This window comes from Apus apus, chromosome 15, assembly GCF_020740795.1.
Source record: "Apus apus isolate bApuApu2 chromosome 15, bApuApu2.pri.cur, whole genome shotgun sequence".
NCBI classification, from domain to species: domain Eukaryota; kingdom Metazoa; phylum Chordata; class Aves; order Apodiformes; family Apodidae; genus Apus; species Apus apus.
Genome location: NC_067296.1, coordinates 1,729,631 through 1,740,303, shown reverse-complemented (window position 1 = coordinate 1,740,303; position 10,673 = coordinate 1,729,631).

Sequence of the window (10,673 nt, the reverse complement as noted above, 5' to 3'; positions counted from 1 at the left end):
CTGCTGGACCTTGGACCGGGCTGCGGCTGCTCCGCTCGGCGGGAGCCGGGCGGGCAGGGCAGGAGCCGGGCAGAGCAGGGCAGGAGCTGGGCGGGCAGGGCAGGAGCCAGGCAGGGCAGGCCGGACCCTGCCCCCGGCCCCAGCCTGGCCCCGGGGGTCACCCACACACCCGCTCCTCTTCAGACATGTTTTGTCTGAGCCCTCAGCCACCGACCGGGGTGACCTTCGCCACCAGGCGAAGTTGCAGGCCTTTGCGAAATCCTTAAAAGTGAAGGTTTTTCTCCTGCTCTGCCGGTACAATCTCGCCGCGTTGTTCTTGCAAAGCTGAAGGTCGCTCTCAGCGCGGAGTTCGGCCCGAAACACCGACTCACAGAGCCCCCGTAAATGAGGTTTGTATTTTCAGTCACCCCCCAGGGAACAGTCCACACTGAAAGAGAGAAGTCCCAGCAGAAAACCTGTCACCGCCCTGCAGCCAGGCCAATAGTGCCTGTGTTTGATGCCCGGAGTGCCACGGGCACACCTGGTACCACCCCAAGCTGTTCTGTAAACCCAGAGGTTCCCAAAGCAGCAGCGTGTCCATTCCCCTGGGGCAGGCTCCTCCAAGCCAGCAGCGCTTTCCTTGGTTTCCATCACAGCTGGAACGCCCTGGCTGCAGCAGCAGGACAGGGCTTTGGGCTCTGGCCCTTCCCCACCCCCTCGCCCAGGGCTGCATCACCAGCAGACTGTAGTTTCTGTGTACTCCTGCACACCTGCCTCTGCTGACAGGCAAGCAAGCCACTTGCCAACAGACAGATGTTAAACACTGTGACCTAAGGGCAGCAAGGCTCCAAATGAGCCTCTGTTCAGTGTCAGCCCACAGACTCCATTAGCAAATGTGATCATTGCTTTGTCAGTTATAGTCAATGTCTTCATGCACCAACCCACAGCAGTCTCTTGCACATACCATGTCCTTCCTAAATCACAGAATGACAGAACTGTTTGGGTTTGAAAAGACCTTTACGATCATCGAGTTCAACCATCAAACCAACTCTGAGTCCAGTGCTGAACCGTGTCCCTCAGCACCACATCTACACAGCTTTTAAAAACCTCCAGGCATGGTGCTTCAACCTCCCTGAGCAGCCTGTGCCAGGGCCTGACAACTTTTTCAGAGAAGAAGCTGTTCCTAATATCCAATCTAAACCTCCCCTGGCACAACCTGAGGCCATTTCTACTAAGTTCACAAGTTCTCTCCCTTGTTCCTGGGGAGCAAAGACCAACCCCCCTGACTCCAGCCTCCTCCCAGGCAGCTGCAGAGCCAGCAGGTCTCCCCTCACCTCCTTGTCTCCAGGCTGGACACCCCCAGCTCCCTCAGCTGCTCCTCCTCACACTTGTGCTCCAGCCCCTTCCCCAGCTCCACTGCCCTTCTCTGGACACGCTCCAGCCCCTCCATGTCCTTCTTGTCCTGAGGGGCCCAGACCTGACCCCAGGATTGGAGGTGCAGCCTCAGCAGTGCCCAGCACAGGGGGATGATCCCTGCCCTGCTCCTGCTGGCCACACTATTCCTGACACAAACCAGGAGGCCGTCACTAATAAGCAAGGCCAGAACAAAGAGAACACTTCATAGAACTCCCACTGTTTCCAACTCAAGGTACTTCCCTGGGAAGGCCAAAAGGGACCAGCACCTGCCAACAGCTAAGCCAAGGAGTGGGTGGCGGGAGTGGACAGTATGTATTAAATAAGGGCTGATCAGCTCCACCTAGTGTGAAGGTGCTCCTACACTTGTCAAAATATTCTCAGTTGATGATAACTGCAAAAGGAGTGCTTAAAGACAAGCCATGCTAAGGGCATGGTCTGCCCTGACCTGCTGGTTTAGGACATTAACACTGTGTTACACTACATCTTCATGTGTAAGTGTACACGAAGGTGTATACACCCTGATCCTTAGATAAGCACAAAATGGAGGGAACACCATGTAGTGAAGAAGGAGCAGGAAAAAGAGCACAAAAAACTCACTACCTAAAAGTACAACAACAGGATGTTGTTCATGTTACACATCCTGTGGCTGTTTCACTTACTGTAGTTCAAGAAGAGAAATTTAAATATCTCACAGTCACTGCAAAGCTGTGAGACTCATGGCAAAAAAAAAAAAACAAACACGTTTTACTGAAAAATGAGCACGTGACATTTATTCAGAACTGTATGTAAAAAAAAGACTAAGCTTACTGGGGTGGCCAGAAAATACTGTGGATTCCAAAACTGGGAGAAAATGTCAGTCTAAACTCCTGTGTAACACAGATGAGACTTCACCCAGGTGCTCCATACAAAGACAGTTAGTTGCTTGACCAAGTGATTTATGTATTTTATATACTCTAAGGAGGATTTTGTGCAATCTGATATGTTGCTTTAAAAAAAAAAAACACAACAAAACCCCAAAAAAAACAAACAAAAAAACCCCCCAGGATTCTCAGTTGACAGTGGATTGGGACAGTGGATTGTGCTGAGTGTGAATTAGAAATATACAGAAAAAGAGACTGTTGTTCACAGGCCCTCAGTTGTCACTGCAGGTGGAAGATGGGCATCAAAGAGTGGCAAGAATGGTCTGACAGTTCATGCTGTGCTGTGGGCCCATGAAGAACTGGGTTCTACCCTTACCATTGCAAATCATCCCCTTGTGCTGCTGGCTCAGTCCCTTAGGACTGGCTTTGCATGAGTGATCATTAATTGCATCTCATTTTCTAGGGGTCCATGACAAGCACACTCTCCTCTTTCCTGTTCCTTGACCACCAGCCAGGCTGCATGGACTGAAGTCCAGAGTACATCACTGACCTTAGAAAATGCAGCACAGTGTCATTTACCCTGACAAAACAAACCCTGCATGTCTCAAAGTGGTACCCACAAACAAAGAGAACATCTGATGCTGCATTCTGTACCTCAGCTCACCCTTACCCATAGACTGCAGACAGTTACTTCACTTTCTCACAAGCTTACACATGTGTTGCAAAAATAAATTCATTTCTGCCCGTGAAGCAGTGTGGGTTTGTGGTGGCAGCATTCAGGAGCACCTGGAATTAAGAAACTAATATTGTTCTAGCCTGCACAGGGGTTTGATGAGGAGTGAAAGGAGAATCCCCACAGGGAACAGAGGCAGGTGAGAGAGGTGCTGCAGAGCTAGGGTTCCAGCTGGCACAAGCCATGCTGTGCAATGAGGCAGGCAGGGTAAATGGTAAATGTCACAAGATGCCTAGAGTTGGAACAGTGATGCCATCACTGATGTCTTGTAAGTCAAGTGCTTTGCTCTGAAGCCTTCCTGCTTGTGAGGGCCCCAGCCAGCAGCTGGAGGTTGTAACAGCCTTCTTACATGCACGCTGGCTGCCTCGCACTGCTCGTGTAGCTGAGCAGGGCCCCCCATGGGCTACAGCCCTTGATCATGCCTTAAATTGGCTTTCAATAGAGTGCTGTTAGGAGTAGCGTGGACGTGGACCTTCAGTACTCACAAGCATCTTACAGCTCATGCCACAAGTAAACTCTCCCCACCTGCCTCAAGCATGAGCTCTGAGACCCGTGTCACCCCGCGTTTGCACAGCGCCCTGCACAGCGGGATTTCCCGCTCCTGGCACCTTGTGCAGCAGCACAACAGCACCTCTGGGGATCTGGTCCTGTCAATACTACCTCCGTCCACAGCAACAGCTATGGTACTGTAGCATTAGCGTTGTGATGATAATGTCATTTGCCCCAGTGATCACAGAATCACCTTGGTTGGAAAAGATGTTCAAGATCATTGAGTCCAACTGTTAACCCAACACTGACAAGCCCTTAATTAAACCATGTCCCTCAGCACCGTGTCTATAGGACTCTTACATCCCTCCAGGAATGGGGACTCCACCACTGCCCTGGGCAGCCCGTTCCAAAGCCTGATAACCCTTTTGGGGAAAAAATTCTTCCTGACATCCAAAGTAAACCTTCCCTGGCACAGCTTGAGGCCATTTCCTCCTGTAACTTCATTGGGCAGACTGATCCCCACCTCCTTACAACCTCCTTTCAGAAGGAGGTGGTACTAAATTCAACACATTCCAGGTTCAGCTCAGAGAACTTTCTCCTCCCCTCTCCTCAGTAAAGACTTGGGCACTTTACCAGGGCCTGGTTTTGTGTTTATGGTACCATCCACCTTCAATCATTAACTGCCCAACAGAGGGCAGAGAGAGCCTTCGATTTGATGGCCCTGTGAACCAGGACTACCAACACTTAGATAAGAGCTTGGTATAATCAAGCTGGTCCTTTTGGGAAGAGTAGAGTTAGTCCAAGGGTTAAAAGGAGGTTGTGTTTTTGTTGCAAGAACACTAGAAATGATTTACTTGTGAGCATGCTGTCTGCACACCCACTGCAAGCATGAACTGAAGCAAGAGCTAGAAGGTAATAAATGAACTGGTGTGAAGGGAAGTTTGGACTAATTTTACCTCCTGCCTCTTCTTATAGCCCCAACAAAAGAAAAAAACACCAGTTTTTCTTCTTAGAGGAGCCCTGGGGGCAGGCACAAGAGGCTGGGTCAGTCCCCGAGAGCCTGAGGCTCTGGGTTGGTGGTGAGTGCAACATCATCTTCTCCTCCTTCTCACAGTTGGAGCACGCATGAGCATAACATGAAGTGAGGACCAAGCCCTGAACCTTGTAGAGCAAGTTTAACCAAGTAAATTCTCCCTTAATCCAGTCTGGGAAATGATGAGCACTGCACCTGGTATGTTAATGGCATGCAATGGGCTGGGTGCAGCACCCTGCCTGCCCCTTGCTGCTCCTCACCTGAAGGCTGCAACTCAGCTGCCTACTTACTGAGGGCACACTGAGCAGAAGAAAGGCTGGACAGAATAAGGAGAAAGAACGAGCAAGATTTCTGCTCAGCAAGGGCTCTTCAAAGCCTGGGCCTGTTAGGGTCCTTGCAGTCCAAGACAGGAGGTTTGGTTCAGAGTTCAGAGGACAAGAAGCTCAACATGTGCTGGCAACGTGCCCTGGGCTGCATCCCCAGCAGAGTGACCAGCAGGGCCAGGGAGGGGATTCTCTCCTTTCACTCTGCTCTTGTGAGACCCCACCTGGAGAACTGTGTCCACTGGAACCCACAACATAAGGAAATGGAGCTCCTGGTGAGAATCCAGAGGAGGACACAGAGATGATCCAAGGGCTGGAGCAGCTCTGCTCTGGAGCCAGGCTGGGAGAGTTGGGGTGTTCAGCCTGGAGAAGAGAAGGCTCCAGGGAGACCTTAGAGCACCTTCCAGTGCCTGAAGGGGCTCCAGGAAAGCTGGGGAGGGGCTTGGGACAAGGGCAGGGAGGGATGAGATGTGGGGGGATGGTTTCAGACTGGAAGAGGGGAGACTTAGGTGAGACATGAGGAGGAAATTGTTTGCTGTGAGGGTGGTGAGAGCCTGGCCCAGGTTGCCCAGGGAAGCTGTGGCTGCCCCATCCCTGGCAGTGTTGAAGGGCAGGTTGGATGGGGCTTGGAGCAACCTGGGCTGGTGGGAGGTGTCCCTGCCCATGCAGGGGGTTGGGACTGGATGATCTTTAAGGTCCCTTCCAACCCAAACCATTCCATGATTCTGTGGATCGTGTTCAGAAGCTCAATGCTGCAGCTCCAAGGGACAGGCAGACTTAGTGAAACCCACAACTTGACCTTTTACTCAAGGGGATTGACATCTGGGTGGTTTTGTTCTTTTTAGTGCAGGGCATTGGGCTATCCTTGCACAAGGGACTACATAAGGTAAAAAAGGTACAGACCCCTAAAGCTGATAAAGACTTTTAAAGAATTCACAACAGAAGCAGCTTTATTTGGCTTTGGGTCAAGCCCCAGGTATTTAAATTGTATCTTCTCCCTTATTGTTAGCTTTGACATGACATAGCTTTTCACCAGCACCTGTTCTGCTCTGAAATGCAAGCTGATTTATAGCAGAGCAATTTGCAAGAAGGTAAACCACCCAGGGGATGAGTCAGCCCTTCTGATGTAGACAATTTACAATTGTATAAATGAGGGAGGTTATTGGGGTGGGACAGGAAAAAAACAGGGTTTAAACAAGGTAAAGGCTCCCTCTCTACTAGTATCTCCATTTCAAAAACTCTTCTCAAAGAGCCTGGCAGAAGCAAGCATCCAATTCACACTGACACTGAGCAACTATGTGTTCCCATCCTTGCAGTCCTAGATGCAGCAACCAGAGAGCAAAGCTGTACCTGGGATCCAGCTGGTGGCTGTGGGTACCCTGTGGACCTGCCCTGCTGGCTCACCAGGGGCCCAGCAGGCCTGGAAGCTGCTTGGATGGGCTCTGTTGTACACAAGAGCTGGCAGAGCCATCAGTTAAAGAATGCTTGGTGAGTTTCACAAGTCCCAGCACCAGCACGTCATGTCATTTTCTGAAAATTCCCCAGCAGATTCATGGGATCATGTTCTTCAATCCCAGGGAAAAATAACGTTCAGCCTTTCATGTGGGGAGGAGAGGAACAATTTTCCCAGCATCTTGTCCCTCCTTTAAAACATCTACATATCTTGGTTGTGTCACTTCCGTTCTCAAGACACCTAATCACCCCCTCCCAGCTCTCTGATTATGCACTGTAGAGCAATTGAGTAATAAAATACTTAATTAAATAGCCACGTCTTTGTTTTACCCTTTAATTAGATTACTCTGAAGTAATAATAGTCTCTGACCAACGTGAGGGTTTCGTTCATTCCTTCTCCAGATAACAGGAAGTAATTTATCTGTTCCTACTAGAGATACTTCTCTAAATCCCAAGTCAAATTAATCAATTCTTATTTTAAATTCAATTAAAACCAGATACACTCTGACACCACACTGTTATCTGCACAAGTGAAATCATTCATTCAGACTCTAATTACATGGCAGGACAACAAAAATTCTCTTTTTAGGGATGACAATTTCAAGATAATGAGCCTGATTTTAAAACATAAAAACCTTATTGCAGTATTTAACAAAAAGTCTTCTGGAGACTTATTTATAAGACTTACTTAACAGGGTTTTATAAAGTGCTTTGAAATCCAGTAATGAAAAATTATGTGAAAACCAAATATTCATAGAATCACAGAATCACAGACTGGGTTGAGTTGGAAAGGACCTTCAAGCTCATCTAGATCCAACCCCCTGCATGGGCAGGGACACCTCCCACCAGCCCAGGCTGCTCCAAGCCCCATCCAACCTGCCCTTCAACACTGCCAGGGATGGGGCAGCCACAGCTTCCCTGGGCAACCTGGGCCAGGGTCTCACCACCCTCACAGCCAAGAATTTCCTCCTCATGTCTCACCTAAGTCTCCCCTCTTCCAGTTTTCATCCATCCCCCCTTGTCCTCTCCCTCCCTGCCCTTGTCCCAAGTCCCTCCCCAGCTTTCCTGGAGCCCCGTCAGGCACTAGAGAATATTCCTGCATAAGTCTTAAGCCCCTGTTAACCAGCAGCTAATGGATGTTGATGGCATCTGATGACCATTCATCTGCCAACAGTGTGTGATACTTACCTGGGGCTCTGTCCAGACCCAAGTGGGTAAGTGTTCATGCTATCACAGTTTCTTCCTTGGAGAGACTGTCACTGTGGTCCCTTCAGTACCAGGACCAGCTTTATGTTGTTGACTTACAGAGAGTGGACTGAGGTCCTAAATGAAGCTGGACAAAAACCTCAGGAAACTCAACATAGACATACGTGGCTGGTCAAATATAGTTCTCAGTCTGGGAGGGAGTAACCCCAGTTCAGCAGGACATGGGGTCAACTGCCTGGACAGCAATCTGGTGAAAGAGGTGCTAAGGTCCTGGTCAAGGAGTTGCATAGGAGACCATTGAGTGGTCCTGTGACAAAGATGGGCAACTGCATCCAGGGCTGTGTCATCAAGAGTGCAACCATCAGGGTGAGATGAGGGAACCTTGCCTGTTACTCTGCAGTGGTAAGAACCCATCTAGTGCTGGGTTTGAGCTGCCTGGTGTAAGACAGGCACTAATGTACCACAGTCCAGAGAAGGCCACCATGATGATCAGGGATGGAGCACAGGACATCAGAGGAAGTGCTGAGGGAGCTGGTTGTGTTTCAGCCTGGAGAAGAGGAAAAAAACTTCATCATGTGGGTCATCAAACACTCAACCAGGGCATGAAGAGGCTGTGGGATCTCCATCCTTCAATATACCTCTCTCTCAGCAGGACAAGACCCTGCACAGCCTTGCCTAGGTTGGTCCTGGCTCAAGCACAGAGTGGACCTATACACCTCCAGAGCTGCTTCCTACCTGAATTATTTTGTATTCACATTTATGTGTCTGGATTTTTGTGTGCTTCACTGAAACAATAATAATTAAAAAAAGATCATGAAACACTTGCCAAGGAGCTAAGAAACCCAGTTCTGTTTCCAACTCTGACAGCAACTTGCTGTGCAGCCCTTAGTAAGTCAAGTGTCTTGGAAAGAACATGTTTGTAAGCTGAGAGGTCAGAGGGGATCTGTTGGTTTAGAGTGGGAAAAGGGAGTGAATGAAGGCAGGGTAGGTTTCAGGAGAGGGGATCCCATGCAAAAGGGTAGCAGAATCATAAGGGTGTTCAGTGCTCCTGTTCACAGTCAGGTCCCAGCCCTCCAGCTGAGGCAGCCTGGGCTGTGAGGCATCAGAGACCAACCTCCATGTACAACCTCCTGCTCAAATATCTGTTAGAATCTCAATATCTTAATGATCCTGCAGGATTTATTTATGACCACATGAACGATTCAAACATGGAAGTGATGTACACAGATCTGCCACACAGATCCTTACCCTCTCCCAGTCACCTCCCAGCACCAGCAGCACATACCAGCAGTCTGCTAGTTCTGGATGCAAGAGCACAGCTGAGACTGCATTAGTGATTTGAATATTGCTACTTACAATAGCCCAACTGAGAATAAATGCTTTACATATTTTGCTACAATAAACAATCTCTGCCCCGGTGACCTTGGAATCTGACTTGGACTGAGAAAGAATGAAAAAAAAAATATTATTAATATTATTATTTACAAATTACCCCTCAGAAATTAACTCCCAGAAGCACTGCTTGACTATATGAAACCTAGGGAATCTGAAAAGCTATAAAGGATACACAGTTTTCCTAAAAACCCTTTGCACAAGATCATCCTGCACAGTTGTAAAAAACTTTCCTAATCTGTTGGGGCTCTTACTGGTCAAAAGAAAGTTATGACAAGGAATAGCAGGAAAATTCCATCCTGCCTGAGTATCTTGTAGTTAGACGAAGTATAGGAGTAGAGAAAGTATAAGGAAAAAGAATCAAGTAGTCTCCTTCTTTCCCCAAATAAGCAAACAAAAGACAGGTAAAATCTTGGATACATAGCTCTTCTGCCACTTAATTCATCTGTGCTTGCCACGTTATTCTGGAGTTAACTCAGTGCTTGTTGTTCCAGTTCAATGACAGGCCTTAATTTTTAACAGAGAAAATGATCTCTGAAAGAGTGTGACTCCGTGTTCATCTTGTCCCAGCAAGCACCAACTCATCAGTAGTCTGTGCACCTGGAATGCATTCTTTCTCTCATTAGTTTCACAGAGCAGATAGTGCCAGTGGAACTTGACTCGAGGCACCAGCAGCTGACAAATAAAGAGATTAGGGTTGCTGGGGTTGAACAACACTTTTCTGAAATGCCAGTTGCAAAAGGAGGAAAAAAATACAACACAGAGGACAACTTATGTGGCATCCTTGAAAAGAGACTCTGCGTGTTATTAATTCACATCTGCTTCAGCAATCTCTACCTTGGAAGCCCAAAAACCAGTAAAACAAAACCAGAGACTACAGAATGGCCACACTGCCCTAGGGTTATCTGCACATCTGTTGAATTCGACAGGAGCCACATGTGAGCACTCGGGGGGGCATCCAGCTTCTTCCTGCAAACACCAAACTGCTCCTGAAGTTGAAATCAATTCAGGCAACTGGTGTAAAAGGTCACAGGACACCCCGCTGTAAAGTTCCTTACAGTTTAGGGAATCAAACCACAGGCAACCTGCAATAACAAGCCCAATGCTCTGTACCAGCTGGGAGACAGAACAAATATGCTGTAAAGGAAACTCAGCTTTGCAGATGTGGAACTCCAGCTGAAGTCAGCATGAGCTCTACTGTCCTGCCAGGACAGGGATATTTTATCACAACAGGATAGGAGATGGCTGCTTATGTAGGTGAGGCATGAGAGAGAAATTTCTGTCGGGTAAGATCTGGATAACTCATTTTTATTGGTTTTAATCTGAATGGACCATTTAAATATGGACCTGTAACTGTATGTGGTCAAATATCTGTAAAGGAACTTAAAAGACTTAAAGGTGCATAGAAAAGCTTTAGAGACAAAGAAAAAAAAAAGCAGCCCAGCTTCCAAAGTTTATTTCAGCTGCTCATTTTGTTTGGTTCTTACATTGGGCTGTAGCTCTGGCTTCAAACTTGCTTCCCAGGGACACACACCTCTCTGACAAAGCCACGCTCCTCGGACCCTGCAGCACTCGCAGGCTCTGGCTGAGCTGCAGTTATTGCCCTGTGCTGGAATTCAAGTGATTCCTGTGCTCGAAGCTGTGTGCCTATATACTTTGGTCAATCACAGCTGCAGATGGCTAATTGGCACTGAAACGGGTGTTACTCAGTTAGGGGAAAACAGAATAATCCCCGTTGTTTCCTTGCTTAGGCCTCACCTGGGGAAACACTCACTTAGTGATGGGGTCTT